The sequence below is a fragment of the Canis aureus genome, chromosome 22 (assembly GCF_053574225.1).
Source record: "Canis aureus isolate CA01 chromosome 22, VMU_Caureus_v.1.0, whole genome shotgun sequence".
In the NCBI taxonomy this organism is placed as follows: Eukaryota; Metazoa; Chordata; class Mammalia; order Carnivora; family Canidae; genus Canis; species Canis aureus.
The window spans coordinates 8,445,876-8,462,000 of NC_135632.1; the positions used below are offsets into that span (position 1 = coordinate 8,445,876).

A 16,125-nucleotide genomic window follows, 5' to 3' on the forward strand; every position below is an offset into this window, starting at 1 on the left:
TATATCCTTTTTAGCCTAGTGTGTGTGTGCATGCAAGTGTGTGTGTGTATAAAACTTTGCAGACAAAGTTCCAAAGATAGCAGAGAACTTTCATGCTCTGAGCACTAGGGAGGAAGATTTGGTTATAAAGGTTCCTGCTTTCATAGGATTATTCCAGGATTTATGTGCCCTGGTAGAGACTTCACACACCATGATGGCACTGGCAGCAAATCCATCTACAGGGACAAATTTAAAGATGAGAGTTTCATCCTGAAGCACACAGGTCCTGGCATCTTGCCCATGGCAAATGCTGGACCCAACACTAACAGTTCCCAGTTTTTCATCTGGGCTGCCAACACTGAGTGGTTGGATGGTTGGCATGTGGTCTTTGACAAAGTGAGAGAGGGCACGAATATTGTGGAAGCATGGATTCATTTGGGTCCAGGAATGGCGAGACCAGCAAGAAGATCACCATTCCTGATTGTGGACGAATCTAATAAATTTGATGTGTGTTTTGTCTTAACTACCAGACCATTCCTTCTGTAGCTCCGGAGGGCACCCCTTCACCCCATCTGCTGGAAGTATCCTTTAATCTTTGTGCTCTCACTGCAGTTCTATGGGTCCCCTATTTTCCTTACTCCTTTTCAAGTCTAGCTAGATTGCAGAGTTAACGTTTATGATTATGAAAGAAAAACTAAACAAACAAACAAAAAGATGTTCAGTCTCCAGGAATAATTTTGGGAGTAGTGTTTATACCAAGAAAAATAACAAGATCCTAAGTGTCCAACAAGGAACTGATTTGATAACATGTCAGCAAAATAAAATGTTATTCATAATACATACACACTAAAAAATGATATTGGTCAGATTCTGGGTGATTTTTGTCTGGATTCACTTTGCCTATCTATAATTACTAAAGTTCTATAGTAAACACATATTACTTTTGGGAAAAGAAAGCTTCGTTCCTAAAACCATTCAGGGAATGATTCACAGTCTTTGAAGGAAAATCCCCAAGCATAAGAGAAAACCATTGTTCCTGTGGGTGGACAGAGGAGTCATTCTGCAGTGAACACTGGAGAATAATTGTGCAGGCAATTAGCTGAAGGGATGGGCCAGGTGAGGCAGGCAGGAACCACAGGCTAAAAATATGATGAGGAGCCTGTAATTCCCACTCTGTGTTTGGGAAATGTAAGTAAATGGTGCCTACTTGGTCTAGCCACCAAATAAGATTTTTATAAATATCAACAAAGTTACATATCTGTTTTTCCATTCTTAAAAATGAAAACAACGAAATGCTTTTACTTTGAGCATTGGCCTTTTGTCAGGGTTCTTTGTAGCACAGCTTGAATTTTCCTCATTTTACTTTTCTGAGATAAGAGGGAGGATCAACAAAAGTCATGGTCTGGCCTGGTTCGTGGAAGTGATTCAACGCATCTTACGTAGAGAAATTGTCACCCACCTCAGGCTAGTACAAATGGTTCTTCCTCTTATTTTAACACAAAGTAATTTTTGTTTTTGTTCATCTTTGTCTATGCAGATACTTTTTAAGATTATTGCAGCTAAAGAAGGCTGTTAGGCATTTCTGAAGGTAAATTTTTTGTTAGTTCAAACAACTAAACTAACGATCAATCCTCTTCCTTTCATGTGTGCCCGCGCACGTGCACACACACACACACACACACACACACACACAAACCAGGTATATACATATCTTCCTACTCTACAGCAGTTAAAAAGAAAAAATTACTGCTACATGAGACAACACGGGTGAATCCTACAAATAATGATAATGAAAGCCACCTACACTGTCCCCTCCCCCAATTTTGATGACACAATTTTGTATGTACTCTCAACTAATGTAGCTTGGTCCTTAAAGACAGAAGGCTGGTGAGTTCCCTTAGCAACATTTCATACACTAATATAAACTTTTTCATATTTTTATGAAATATGAAAAAAGCACAGCTTCTTATAGGAGCAACACTATAGTCCCCCAAAGGGACTATTTCAAGATGTCTACAATCACAAGTTGAATCCTGCAAGTAAGTGGAAGACTGTGTCAAACATTTCACTTGCTAATTCTCACCATACCCATTTCTGTTACATGTGTATAAATATTATTAATTTATGTGCAGGGCTCAGCGCCAATTGCAGTGACTGCTGGCATCTCAGGTGTAAAAGGTACCTACAGGGTTTGAAAGCAAGGTAGCCAGGTTGGGATCTCACGGAATACCTAACGCCATATTGTTGAAGGCAATCCAACCCCTTGGCTAAAGGAGAGGTTCTAAAACTACACTCAGTTCTTTGGCAACCTCTGATGCCTAGGTTAAATTTTTAATCTTTTTAAGCCCTTATTTAAATTGCTTTTTTACATGTAGTAAAATGCACATAAAAATGTATAGCTCAATGAATTTTTACTTATGTTTATTCACATATAACCACCACCTAGGACAAGATATAGGACTTCCAGCACTCAAACAACTCTCTCATATCCTCTCCCAGGAAGTACATACCCAACCACCACTACACACCCAGGGTAACTACAGTTCTGATTTCCATCACCACAGATTAGTTTTGTCTGTTCTTGAACTTTATATGAATTGATTAATAAAGCATGATCTCTTCGTGTCTGGTTTTTCTCACTAAACATTATGTCATTGAATGCTGACTCCTGAAATATCACCAGAACAATCTGTTCATGAGACAAAGCTGAATGTATTGCTTCCTGCCATCAGGGAGAGTACCACCTGAGGGAACTTACATTGGAAAGAGGAAGAAAAAGTTGAATTTGAGACTTTGATTCTGGTTTAGATGAGTCTTTCAATGTGAAACTTGAATAGGGTTTGTAGGAATTATATCGTTGAGGACCGTGGGAAAAGCAAGGCAAGGATTCTGAGGTGAAGGTTTCAAAGACTCTTGGGATGAAGGCTGTTGATGTTTTCTATTGAAGAGATGATGGGTCTTTCTGGAAGTTCCATAATGAACAACAAAGTGATTTACCTGGGTAAGAGCATCCTGGAATAGTAAACTGTGCTAAGGAAGACTATGAAATAATAAAGTCATGGTAATGTAGACAGTAAGCTGTGGAGCAGTTTACAGGTTTAGTCCTCAGTGTCCACGTGGGGCTTGGAAGTTAGATGGTTTCAATTCACAGTAATTTTGATATTCATCTGTGTTGCCTTGTATGCAGTAGTTTGTTCTTGGCCTTTGTTGTGTAGTGTTCCATTATTTGAAAATAATATCATTTATTTACCCATTGACTCTATTAATGGATATTTGGGTTGTTTCCAATTTTTGTGTCTTTGGAAATAAGTTGCTATGATCATCTTGAATGTACATATTATTTGGTGCATATAAGAACACAGTGGGGTGGCTCAGTTGATTAAGTGTCTGATTTCAGTTCAGATCATGATTTTAGGATCCTGGAATCGAGCCCTGCATTGGGCTTTCTTCTCAGGGAGTCTGCTTGTCCTTCTACCTCTGCCCCTCTCCCATCTCATGCTCTGTCTTTCTCTTTCCCAAATAAATAAATAAGATCTTTAAAAAAAAAAAAAAAAGGAAAGAAAAAAGGAAAGAACACACTGGGGGGACCTGACTAGTTCAGTAGGTAGAACATGAGAACTTGACTTGGGGGTTGTGAGTTCAAGCCCTATCCTGGGCCTGGAGCCTACTTGAAAAAAAAAAAAAAAGAAGAACCCACTGGTGTTGGTTTGCTTTTACCTTGTTAAAGAATCAAACTGCCACTGGAGAATCTTTTGTTGGACGTTAGTTAGCATCCCAAGAAAGCCCAGGGTTTCCCCCTGGCCTATCACTCCCAAGGTTTGGCTCATCTCTTTTTACCCAAGGTACTGTTAATCACTCATTAGTTCAGTATTTCTGGACAGATCACTACATGCCCTGCCCTGCTCAAGGTACTGAGGATGCAGCTGTAAACAAGATTTTACAAGTTCCACAAGGCAGAGTCCTTGACTATGTTGCTCACCCTGGTATTCCCAGCTCCGAGAATACTGCCCAGCAGACAGCAGGTACTCAATGATTGACAGCGAATCTGGTCTGCTGTTTGGTTTTGTAAATAAAGTTTTATGGAAACACACCCATGCTCATTTGTTGACATATTGTCAATGGTTTCCTTCCTGCTACAATGGCAGAATAGTAGTTGTGAAAGTGAACATCTGTTCCATAAGACCTAAAATATTTACTATCTAGACCTTTATTAAAAGAGTGCTGACCTCTTGTCTAGCTGGTTATTTGCCTAGCTAAAAATTGATGCTTCCATTATAATAGAAGAGGAGAAGAATGGGTATTTTTGTTATTTTTAAGCTTATTATAGAAATTTTTTTAAATGTCTTTAATAAGTGAGAGAGAGAGAGAGAGAGAAAACGAACCTAATGTACCTACCACCCAGCTAGAAGAATGAATACTAGAGAATACATTAGTTTCCTGGGGCTGCTGTAACAAAGTACCACAAACTAGATAGTTCAGAGCAACACAAATTTATTGTCTCACAGTTCTAGAGGCCAGAAGTCCAACACTGGAGTGTCAGCAGGACCACACTCCCACTGAAGATGCTAGGGAAGGATCTGTTTCAGGCCTCTCTCCTAGCTTCTGGAAGTCTCAGGCATTCCTCAGCTTGTAAAAGGTCATCCTCTCCCTGTGTCTGTTCACATAGCCTTCTTTTTCTCTGTGCATATCCATCTCTGTGTCCAAATTTCCCATTTTTAGGAGGACACTAGTTGAATTGCATTAGGGTCCACCCTAATAATCTCATTTTAACCTCATTACCTCCATAAAAACCATAATTCCAAATAAGGTCACATTCTGAGGTACCAGATAGTAGGACTTCAATATATCTTTTTTTGAGGGGACACAATTCAACCCATAACAGAGGAAGAGATAGCAGTCTCTGTCTGGGACTTCATCAACATCTTCTAAGCTAAATAGGTGCCCCGTGAGACCTCTTCAAAAATGTCTGGGCAATAGTACACACAAGACAAATCTTCCTGAAGATTTGCCACACCCTTTAACACTCCATAAGCTCTGAGAAGTCTTGTTAAACCTGTTTAACTCAAAACTTCCCAAATTATTTAACTCTCAGCGCCTGGGGCTGCAGCTTTGGGAAGAAAGTAAATAGCAGATAAGAAGATAAGCATAGATATGGAAACATGATAAACTTGTGAAGCTACAATAGAGGACAGAGGTCAGAGGAGATTTTCAGTGATGACCAGGAATTTAGGATGAAAGAAAACATTTCTCAGTGTAATTAGCTGCTGTCTGTTCAATGGATAGAAAATGATGTGCTTTTCTGCTATTCTTGAATAAGGTATAGGGTTACCACCCTTCTGGATCTTGCTCTAGTTCTCTAGGAGAACACTATATATTCAAGGGCCTCAGCTCCCTAGGTTTTATGGGGAGTCCTAATTTTCAATGTTGTAATTTTGGAGAAGAAGGTTTCTACTGTTGCTGTCTCATTCTCCAACTGGGAGACCTCTCTGACTGGGAGAGACAGTAGAATTTCAGAGATATAAATAACTTAATTGTAAGACATCTCATCCCCTCTGTAATTTAGGGTCAAGCCAAATCTCCCACCACTCCATTTCTGAGTCCCAATGTGTTTATCATGGTGTGTGCTTGTATGTGAGTGCGGACACTGGTGTGTGTATAAAGGTTGAGAAGCAACTTCCCTCTGCGTTTGTGCATGCATCCTCTTGTGCATGGGTGTAGAGGTATGAGGAGCAAGGACATGCCATTGATGTGAGGCAGGCGAAACTTAAGGTTGGAAAGAGACAGAAATGAAATGACATATTAGTAACCAGTTTCTACAAAGGCAAGTTGGGCGATTCAGTCTTAGCACGCTTGGCTAGAGGGTCAGGGTTGCCTGTGAGTCAGGTAACCTGTGAGCAATTAGGCATTTCTTTGGCCCAGGGAAGTATCACACTAGAGGCAATGGTGAGTCTCATCTTGTATAATGAGAGAAGTATTCATGTTTACATCTTCAGGGCTCCCTACGCAGATGAGAACATGAGAGTTTGAGAGTTTGTAGATGTGCAGGTGGGAGAACAGTGCCCAGGTAGAGAAAGTATGAGCAGGGCTGCAGAAGCTCCTTTGACCTTCCCTGAGCACCACACTTTTTTTGGCTCCACACCTCATCCTCTCCCATCACCTCTGCTTCTGAGAGTAAAGCAAACAACTAAATGATTTCCATAGACCAGAAGTAGATGTTTCTATTTGCCTTTTTGAAGATTCCTTCCTTTTGCATTGGAATTCATTCCCACTTTAATGCCACAGGGAATTAAATGACAACTGGATTCTTATTTGGACTTTATCAAATAATAAGCATATTTGAGTAACTAAAGATCCACAGAAATTTGAATAACTCAAGAACCATATGAAAAGGGTGCTGGATTTCACTCAGGAACCCTGCATTTTGGGTTATGCCTATTGATCCTGGACAAATCAGTTTTTTTCTCTGAGCCTCAATTTCCTAATTTGTAAAATGGAGATACTAATGTCATCTCTAACTGCCTATCAGGATTAGGATGGTCAAATTAAAGCCTATATGAAATTGTTATAAGCTGTAAATTTTTGCATCAGATGACTATTATTTTGTCCATGAATAAAAAGATGAGAATAGTAGTTCCATTCTATTATCACTCTCATTAATTCTGGCCCCATTGTTCTCCTCCTCACCCAAGTCCTGAGCTCTGGGATTCAATAGCCACCCAACATGTGAAGGACTTTGCATATAATTTCTACTTTCAACCCTTAGAACAGGACCTCAACTCTGGCTGCATGCTAAAATCACTTGGTAACTATACCCCAATATGTCTCATGAATATAAATGTAAGCTTTCTCAACAATATATAATTGCAAATCAAATCCAACAATGTATGAAAAGAATTATATATCACAGCTAAGTGGGATTTATCTCATGAATGCAAGGCTGGTTCAACATTTAAAAATCAATTAATGTAATCTACCACATACAGACTAAAAAAGAAAAAAAATTACATACTCATATCAATAGATGGACAAAATCCAACACATATTCATGATTTTTTTTAAAAAAACTTCTTATCAAAATAAGAATAAAGGGGATATCCTCAACTTGATCAAGAATATCTACAAAAATCTATAGCTAACATCTTCCTTAAGTGAATAACTAGAGTCTTTCCTGTGAAAATCAGGAACAAAGCAAGAATGTCCCCTGTCACCACTTCTTTTCAACATCATGCTGGAAGTCTTAGCTAATGTAATAAAACAAGAAAATGATATAAAAGGTATAAAAATCGGGAAAGAAAAAAATAAGCTGTTTCTATTCACAGATGACATGATTGTCTCTGCAGGAAACCCAAAAGAATCATCATCATCCACAACAACAACAAATGCCTCCTAGAACTAAAAGATGGTTATAGTAAAGTTACTGATCTATGGCAAGAAGGGCAAATTTCTGGAACATACGCTCCAAAATCACTAGTCCTGTATTCATGACAGACATCACTAACCATTCCTGAACTCTTTCCCAATGAACCCAGGCATAGCCTCAGGATCCTTCTCAGCCCATCAGAAGGGCATTACTAGTTGATCAGAGTTGCCAGTGGAATCCCTTTAGGCATCTCTGCTTTATAGATTTATTCCATTTCCAAACCAGGATCAGCCACGTTGAATCTGCCTCCTCTATTCCTGCCTCCGTCTCCATGACATGAAAAGCCTGACATGTTCATAGGAGAGTTCTCTGACAGACTCTGAACAGATTCTGTGGCAGCTGTTCAGGTGGTAGGACAATGCCGTACCTTCATATTGCACTTGTAGTGTTTAGGTCTCAAGGACTTTCTGCAAACATTAAGTCATTTATTTGAAAAGTCTGGGGCAATGAGGAGTAATGAGATAATGTTGATGAAACACTCAGTATTCCCAAGATGAAAGACTGCAGGTGACTCAGGGAAAAGACATTTTTAGAGGCCACAGAAAACTCTCACAGGTGTTGGTTGGCTGCCTTTTTCGCTTTGCTGTGACTATCATTTAAGGCCAGGAGACAAGGCCATGATGCCATTCTTTAGAGAAGGCTTGCTGATGTGGGAGGGGTGGCGGTGAGGATGGCTTGGTAGGACTCTGTCCAGCATTTGTCACTTTCTAGTTTTGTTATCAGAAGCAAGTCTCTTTATGTCTCCCAGCTTCTCTCCCCTCCTATGTCCGGGGGGAACGATAATGTCTGGCTCAGATAATGTGTGTGAGAACAGACACTTGATGGCAGCTGTTCTGAGGAGCTGGGACCAGCTTGGGCGGATTGTAGAGGGCCACATATGCAGTATACCTGCACTTTAGTAAGAGGAAACGTAGAAGATAGAGCTGATTAAGAATCTAGACAGGAGCCTTCCTTTGGTTCACATGAGAATTAGGACTTACATCTTTTAAAAATTTCCCTTGTTGATCTATACTGAAAAACATAGACCCACGCTGAGTCCAGTCTGGCCCTAGAAGTCAGGTTATGTCCATTCAGACTGTTGATCTCTCTGTGCAAAACATACTGAGTGGTTACTTCACACCGAGCTGAATAATGGGGATGAAAAAGAAAGCTTAAATTTCCTCTAGGTGAGAGAGGAATTCCTTGCTACAAAATACAGGTAACATATTCACCGATTCTAAGGTGCACACTTTTGTCACACTGTAACATACCTGAGATTGGAGCACATCATACAACTGAACGCATATCACGGTTTTTATGATAGCATTTCTTTCCTTTCTTCACAGAATAAATGGAACACCTTGTAGCTGATGACATCTTAGATCAGTGACATACAGCAATAATTGTCTCTCGGGCCGTGTGAGGGTTTAAGGGAGTAACCTGGGGGAAAGGCACCCGTATTTTTTATTTACCACTACATAACAGATTACTCTAAAACTTAGCAGCTTAAAGCAATAAACTTTTTTTTTTTTCTTTTTTCCCCTCCTCATAGTTTCTGCAGCCAAGAATCCAGGAACAGTTTAACTCAGGTTCTAGGTCAGGGTTGCTCATGAGGCTGCAGGGTGAACTGGGTCCACCACCGTTTGAGGCCTGACTGGGTAGAGAGGATCCACTTCCAAGATCACTCATGGGGCTCATGAGGCTGTTGGCTGGAGCCAACCATGTAACCCTCTCTATTGAGCTGCTTATGACAAGGTATCGGGCTGATCCTAGAGTTGGTGATGTGTGTGTGTGTGTGTGCATGTGCATGTGTGCATGCATGTGTGAGGGTACATGTGTAAGATAGAAAGAGAAATGGCCCAAGCTGGAAAGATGGAAGCTGCCAACGTTTATACCGAATCTTGGAAGTTACATACTGCCTCATCTGCCGTATTTTATTGGTCACACAGACCAACACTGGTACAAGTTAGGAGGGCAAGGACCAACGGGTGCCATCTTGGAAATGGACTACCATAGCACCCAATGCATTGAGTGATGAAAAGAAATTCAGAAATAAGTGTTAGTTTTTCTCCCAGGGTAGCACTTTTCTTTTTGCTGCATATAAATTCTGTTGGAAGAGATTGAGTCTTCTTTTAGGTTTATATCACCACCAAACTCTTATTTTCAGTTTGTACAGCAGTCTAGCTGGAGCAGGAAATGGCAATGAGTGTGAAAGGATGCTGAAGAGAAGATTCTGTGTTTGACTACTTGGTATGGCTGGAGATGGAGAGCTTTCCTTCTGGCTTCTGTGCAAAATGGAGAATCTTAGGATTTTACTAATTTCTCTTTTGAAAGAAGTGCATCTAAACTCTAGAGACCAGTTACCCAAGAGAACCCAGCCACCTTTAGGCCTTCTGACCTTTATAGAGCAGAGTGGTTTGGCATCAGATGATGGTCTAAATACAAGAGTTCACAGGATTTTAGACGTAGGCTCTTTTGGGGGGGCACAAAGAAACTGGCTAAGCAAATCATCATCCACCAGCATAGTAAAAAGAACAAACAGATGATTGTAAAATTCTGGGGCCATCAAATCCTGATTTCAAAAGTATTATGGGAAATAAGAAGCTTGGTTACTCAAAGCTGAATTTAGAGCAGCCTTGTAGTTTTTAGGGTATAGATCCTTTACCTCTTTGGTCAGGTTTTTTCCTAGGTATCTTATGCTTTTGGGTGCAATTGTAAATGGGATTGACTTAATTTCTCTTTCTTCAGTCTCTTGTTAGTGTAGGAAATGCCACTGATTTCTGGGCATTGATTTTTATCCTGCCACACTGCCGAATTGCTTGCTGTATGAGTTCTAGCAATCTTGGGGTGGAGTCTTTTGGGTTTTCTATGTACAGTATCATGTCATCTGCAAAGAGGGAGAGTTTGACTTCTTCTTTGACAATTTGAATGCCTTTTATTTCTTTTTGTTGCCTGATTGCTGAGGCTAGGACTTCTAGTATTATGTTGAATAGTAGTGGTGAATACTTGTGAAAGAAATTGAGGAAGACAAAACGAGATGGAAAAATATTCCATGCTCATGGAATGGAAGAATTAATATTGTGAAAATGTCAATGCTACCCAGGGCAATTTAAACATTTAATGCAATCCCTATCAAAATACCATGGGCTTTCTTCAGAGAGTTAGAACAAATCATCTTAAGATTTGTGTGGAATCAGAAAAGACCCCGAATAGCCAGGGGAATGTTGAAAAAGAAAACCAGAACCAGGGGCATCACAATGACAGATTTCAGGTTGTACTACAAAGCTGTGATCATCAATACAGTGTGGTACTGGCACAAAAACAGACACATAGATCAACGGAACAGAGTAGAGAACCCAGAAATGGGACCCCAACTATATGGTCAACTAATATTCAACAAAGCAGGAAAGACTATCCACTGGTAAAAGGACAGTCTCTTCAATAAATGGTGCTGGGAAAATTGGACAGCCACATGCAGAAGAATGAAATCAGACCATTCTCTTACACCAGACACAAAGATAAACTCAAAATGGATGAAAGATCTAAATGTGAGACAAGAATCCATCAAAATCCTAGAGGAGAACCAGGCAACTCCTTTTTTGAACTTGGTCACAGGAACTTCTTGCAAGATACATCTATGAAGGCAAGAGAAACAAAAGCAAAAATGAATTACTAGGACTTAAGATAAAAAGCTTCTGCACAGCAAAAGAAACATTCAACAAAACTAAAAGACAACCTACAGAATGGGTGAAGATATTTCCAAATAAGATATCAGATAAAAGGCTAATATCCAAGATCTATAAAGAAGTTATTAAACTCAACAGCAAAGAAACAAACAGTCCAATCATGAAATGGGCAAAAAACATGAACAGAAATTTTACCAAAGTAGACATAGACATGGCCAACAAGCACATGGGAAGATGCTCCACATTACTGGCCTTCAGGGAAATCAAAATCAAAACCACAATGAGATACCACCTCACACCAGTGAGAACGGTGAAAATTAACAAGACAGGAAACAACAAATGTTGGAGAGGATGTGGAGAAAGGGGAACCCTCTTGCATTGTTGGTGGGAATGTGAACTGGTGCCGCCACTCTGGAAAACTGTGTGGAGGTTCCTCAAAGATTTAAAAATAGAGCTACCCTACGGCCCAGCAATTGCACTTCTGGGGATTTACCCCAAAGATACAGATGCAGTGAAATGATGGGACACCTGCACCCCAGTGTTTATAGCAGCAATATCCACAATAGCCAAACTGTGGAAGGAGCCTCGATGTCCATCGACAGATGAATGGATAAAGAAGATGTGGTCTATGGAATATTCCTCAGCCATTAGAAACGACAAATACCCACCATTTGCTTCGACGTGGATGGAACTGGAGGGTATTATGCTAAGTGAAGTAAGTCAATCAGAGAAGGACAAACATTATATGGTCTCATTCATTTGGGAACTATAAAAAATAGTGAAAGGGAATAAAGGGGAAAAGAGAGAAAATGAGTGGGAAATATCAGAGAGGGAGACAGAACATGAGAGACTCCTAACACTGGGAAGCAAACAAGGGGTAGTGGAGGGGGAGGTAGGCAGGGGGATGGGATGACTGGGTGATGGGCACTGAGGGGGACACTTGATGGGATGAGCACTGGGTGATATGCTATATGTTGGCAAATTGAACTCCAATGAGAAAATAAATTTTAAAAAAAATAGAGCAGCCCTGAATATAGCCCCACGTACTCTAAGCCTAGTTCGGAAAGGCTGATGTGGACCTGGTCCAGCATCATTAACATCACTTGGGAACTGATTTGAAATGCAAATTCTCAGCCCTCATTTCGGATCCACTGAATCAGCTCACATGGGAGTGGAGCCCAGTGAACCATCTGTGTTTTAATAAACCCTCCGGGGGATTCTGATGCTTACTCAAGCTTGAGAACCACTGCCCTGAAAAGTTTGAGAACCACTGCTCATTGTAAAATCCTTTCCTTTGATATACGACTTATCCCAATAGTCACAGCAACATCCCTTCCCCGCCCCGTGTCTTCCAACACCAGCAAGCAATTTTCCAATACTCTTGGTATCCAACAATTCAATTTAATTCTGATACTAATTACTTGGAGTTAGTGTCAGATTCCACATATTTAAGAGTTCAGTTTCATAAATTTGTCCCCATTTCAGACACTAGTCTCATGTCTGGGGCCACCCATACTTCAGGAGCTCTCATAACACCCCCTTTTTAGGCTCAATAATTTGTTAGAATGGCTCATAAGACTCAGGGAAACACTCAGGTCTGCCAGTTTATTATCCGGATATAACTCAGGAAAGCTAGCTGGGAGGAATACCCAGGGCAGAGAATAGAGAGTGGACATAAAACTTGCATGCCCTCTCTGGGTACACATAGCCCTCCCAGTACCTTGATGTTCACCAACCTGGAGACTCATCAAGTCTTGTTGTTCAAGAGTTTTTATAAAGTTTAATCTCCAGCCCCCCTTCTACTTCTTGAAGGTTAGTGAGTGGAGCCAATCTTCTGATCACTTGGTCTTTTTGGTGACCAGCCCCATCCTGCTGCTACATAGAGGCCTCATCCTAAGTCACTTCATTCCCATGAACTCAGGTGTGGTGGAAAGAGGCTCATTAGAAATAACAAAAGACACTCCTATCACTCAGGAAATTTCAAGGGTTTTAGGATCCCTGTGCCTGGAATTAGGGATAAAGACCAAATATGTTTCTTATCATACCACACAGAAAAAAAAAGAGATCCGGGATCCCTGAGTGGCACAGCGGTTTGGCGCCTGCCTTTGGCCCAGGGCACGATCCTGGAGACCCGGGATCGAATCCCACGTCGGGCTCCCGGTGCATGGAGCCTGCTTCTCCCTCTGCCTGTGTCTCTGCCTCTCTCTCTCACTGTGTGCCTATCATAAATAAATAAAAATAAATAAATAAAGAGTTCCAAGAGGGTCAATATGTCAGAAAGAACTTTTTCAGTTAGATGTGACAAAATGCCAATGTGACTCTGATGCCAAGGAGTTCAGGAGACTCCAGGCCTCAAACAGTGTTGTCTACGTACTTTGTTCTTTCACTCTCCCTCTCTCTCCCATTCCTCTACATCCCTAGCCTGTTAGTCTCATTTCTCTTATTGCAGATGAGCTTCCTCCATATGGCAGTGTGTGAGCAGAATACGTTGGGTGAAATAATTCCTTACTTAAATGATTTAGCATCTTAGATTAGTGAACCTAGAGGAATGAGAGCCTGTCTATCCCAATGTCCATAAATAAAATTCCAGGGATGGGCCCTGACTGTCTCGTTTAGGTTACAAGACCAATGTGCTGTGACCCTCAGGTTGGGGTATTTTGACTGTCTGGGAATAGCCCATGTGTTTATACCAGTGGCTAGTTAGGGATGGCCAGGATGGGCTAAACAAACCAAGGCCACATGAAATGCCGGAGGATGGTTCCCCCAGGAAAGAAAAAAGGGATTACCAGTGGCTATGGTTGCTATTATAACCAAACCAAATGAAAGTCTGTCCACCTCCTCTGCAGCAAGCCAATAAGAACTGACACTGAGCTTTTGTATTGAAAAAGGATAGGCTATTTATTAGTGTGGTACCACCCAGAAGAATGAGGAATTAATGCTCAAAAGTCCTGAAATCCCCCATAACTTGCAAGTGAGGGTTTTTAAGGGCAAAATTTGGAGGAGGGGTCCCCTGAGAAAGTGGTTGCTGTTAACCAGAGACCCCGGAGGTCATACTACCAGGGGTATCCTGAAAAAGTAGATACCATTGATTAGAGGCTCATGAGGTCCTGCCAGCAGATGTTACTTAATAACTTCTGAAGCTACTTGTCTGGTCCCCTGGAGGTGTATTCCATGAGAAGAGACTTGGAATCTGAAAAGTATCTTTATTCTTTATGTTAGAAATGTCATTAGTTATATCTCGTGATTATATCTTTAGGGTAGTGCTGATTAACTACTTGTAAGCTAGTGGGGTTGCATTCCTATATATTCCTTTGGATGATAAGCAAGCATTTCTATCTCTTGAGCCTAGAAATATGTGTTTCCTGGCTGGTCCAGCCATGCCTGGGGATGATATGACCTGATAAGATGGATGCTGGCTTCACTGTAAGTAGATTTGATGAGAACCCCACATTGGGGTACTTTACACCCAACATGGAGAGAGGGACAGGGGAGGGGCCGAGGGAGAGGGAGAGAATCTCAAGCTGACTTCGGGCTGAGTGCAGAGCCCCATGGGGGCAGGACGATCCCATCACCCTAAGATCATGACCTGAGGTAAGAGTCAGCAGCTTAACAGACTGAGCCACCCAGGCATCCTCTCTTCACTTCTTTAGTGAGGTAAGTGCTAATTATTTTTCCTTATAGGCCAGGATAGAAAATAGCTTTGTAGACTCCTGAGTGCACTTTTCTCTGAAGAAGATACACAGCAATTTAAACCATAGAAGACAAGTAAGAAAAAGATGAGTAGCCTAGATCATCCAGGGAAAGATGATATAGGGAGGCCCTTTATGTTTGGAGGGTTAAGGGGGATGAGGGATGGGTAGTGGAAATAATGCTGCCACCCTACCTCTTGGGGCTCACTGGAGAGAAAGGATGGAGAGAATTCTATAAACAAAGGAACCCATTCTGACTCAGAGCTTCAGAGGCCACAGTTCTGAGAGGCTAAAAGACCTAGGTTGAAAGAGAAGCCACATGGGGCCATTGATAGAGCCAGTTTCCGGTGGGCGACACTGCCCCTGAAGAGCCCTTATGGCCCCTTCAGACCTGGTCATGCTGAGGCCTCCTCACAGCAGAGGCAGCATTTTAAGGTGAACCAACTGGTCTTCAACAGTGACACCATGTGGCTGTGGAAAGTAAAGACAGCACGGGGATAGAAGGATCCAGGGCCAGCCTATGCCCTACAGAACAATGTTCAGAGGGTGCAGGTCAAGAGGAAGACTGATCTTACTATTACTAGGCTGGGTCGGGGCTACAGCGATTTTGTTGAGTACTGGTACTTTTGAGTTTGGGGAGCAGTTCATACTAGTTAAATACATTCTGAAATGATGTATAGACTTTACAGTTCTGAAGATCTAGGACTACATTTCGCCTTTTGCAGGTTTTGCGGGAACCCTTGAGCATCCCACCCCAGACCACTGAACACAAGCATTGTTTTGTTTCCTCTTTCACTGCATGGTGTGCCAACCTGTGTGGGTTTTTGTTTGTTTGTATTTGTAAAGAAGGAAGAGGGAAGAATGAAAGGACCCAATTTTTGAATTTCAAATGAGTTTACACCGAGGTCATTACATTTTTCTCCAAGATAACTTACAGCTCAAATGTCTACAGTTTTATACGGAACTGTTTTAAGTTTTAAGAATTTACTGGAAAACTTATTATCTACTCGCTATGGACTTCTAGTTGATTAAATGCTCCCTTTTATTTCCAGCTGAATACCATCATATTGGTTTCTCAAAGCATTTATTTAGAAGTGTATTAGGAATAAGAGTGTGTAAAGTAGTCAGATGGATATAATCCACGTGGCTTAGAGTGTCATTCATCCAAACAATAGGTGGTATGTGAGCCTCACTATGCCAGGCATCGTTCTGGTCATGGAAGATAGAATGATATAGAACAAAATGTGGCATCTTCCTCAAGAAGGCTCCCTGGCTGCAGAGAATCACACAAGATGCTATGAGAGCAGAGAGGAGGAAGATCTGAGCCAGTCTCATTGGCCAGCACTGATTTTGAGGGGCATAAGGCACAGAC

The 16,125-nt window shown here is 41.2% G+C and overlaps 1 long non-coding RNA gene and 1 pseudogene across 1 annotated transcript; one reads left to right on the forward strand and one right to left on the reverse strand.

The window, feature by feature from the left end:
• On the forward strand, nucleotides 1-476 carry LOC144294293 (peptidyl-prolyl cis-trans isomerase A pseudogene; annotated as a pseudogene).
• A 3,974-nt stretch (nucleotides 477-4,450) lies between these two features.
• LOC144293731 (uncharacterized) lies at nucleotides 4,451-14,948 on the reverse strand. Its single transcript, XR_013360961.1, has 4 exons — nucleotides 14,148-14,948; nucleotides 13,110-13,283; nucleotides 8,650-8,818; nucleotides 4,451-8,523 (listed from the first exon to the last, which is right to left on the reverse strand). It is a non-coding gene; the product is annotated as an uncharacterized LOC144293731 (long non-coding RNA).
• Between the last annotated feature and the right edge of the window lie 1,177 nt (nucleotides 14,949-16,125).